Source organism: Coenobita brevimanus, chromosome 66 (assembly GCF_032717465.1).
Source record: "Coenobita brevimanus isolate Jiangsu-jjx chromosome 66, ASM3271746v2, whole genome shotgun sequence".
Taxonomy (NCBI): Eukaryota; Metazoa; Arthropoda; class Malacostraca; order Decapoda; family Coenobitidae; genus Coenobita; species Coenobita brevimanus.
The window spans coordinates 20,211,124-20,212,342 of record NC_137019.1 but is presented as its reverse complement, the minus strand read 5'-3'; the positions used below and the strand labels follow the sequence as shown (position 1 = coordinate 20,212,342).

Below are 1,219 nucleotides of genomic sequence, written 5' to 3'. Positions count from 1 at the left end.
TCCCAGTTGTCATCCTCCGTGCTTTCCATATGCCCAAACCATCTCAGTCTACTCCTCCTCATCACAGCCCCAATACATTCCAGTCCCATCCTTCCTCTCAACTCTTCAGTTGCAATCCTAGCCTCCCCCAGACCTCACAATCATGGACACACATGACATCCGTCTTTCATTCATTCATTCATTGCCAGACGCCATGTATCCCAGACAGGGTGGCCAAGGGTTTAGAGTTAATTGTTTTTACAGGGAGGGGCACTAATCCTCCACCAACCCCACATAACACGTAGGGATGCCAACAGCATCTGGTGTTCCCAGGCGGTCACCCATCCAAGTACTAACCAGACCCAACGTTGCTTAACTTCGCTGATCGGACGGGAAGCGGTGTACTCAACGTGGTATATCCGTCTTTCGTGTTTTCATTTATATCCTAATCGTCATCTTACGATGGGTCACTTTTTTGTGTGCCAAATCTGAAAGATTGGTAGAAATCACACTTTAAAAATTTATTTTAAAAATAACTACCATATATCTTAATGCATTATAAAACTTTTACATTTTTTTTTCCTCTTGGAACAGATGTTTTAGGACACACAATTCTTCCAATCTGTAAAATTTCCATGGGGGTTAGGGGTTTATTGAATAATTGCCTATGAAATTTAAAAGAAATAATATTTTGGTGTATGTGGAGAGGATGGAGAGCGAGAGACTAATAAAGAGAGTGTATGTGAGTGAGGTGGAGGGGGAGGCCGAGGATGAGGTGGAGGGATGGAGTGGAGAGGTACAGTATATGAGAGAGGGGGTGTGAACTGGAGGGAGGGCAACAAAATGGCTGGCAACAGGGTGACATGGAGGTGATTTGTTTGTGGTCACCCCTTATGGAATTAAGGTGTCTGGCAATAGATAGATGGATAAGTAGATGATTTATGCCACTGGAAAATGCTCCACTAGATGATTTTATTGATATATTACATCATAATGGTTATATTGTATATCAAAGCCATGGAGAAACATTTCTACTTTAACTTTAAAGTTCGCAAAACTAGGTTTTGGTGGTTATGCCCCTCTAGTACCAAGTGCCTCGTATGATGTGATAAAGCACCCTGGTTTGCTCTCCATCAAACCATACATACCATTCCTTCACACTCATGTCCTGCTGTTTCATACCCCTTGTATTTTCTGCAGGCATTTTTTTGCCAACATTTCCATTCTTTAGCGATCTTAT

General features: G+C 42.2%; 1 non-coding gene across 1 annotated transcript; it reads right to left on the bottom strand.

Annotated features, from left to right (window-relative positions):
* Positions 1–287: 287 nt before the first annotated feature.
* LOC145405415 (5S ribosomal RNA) lies at positions 288–406 on the bottom strand. The gene has a single exon (XR_013898367.1). It is a non-coding gene; the product is annotated as a 5S ribosomal RNA (ribosomal RNA).
* Positions 407–1,219: the final 813 nt, after the last annotated feature.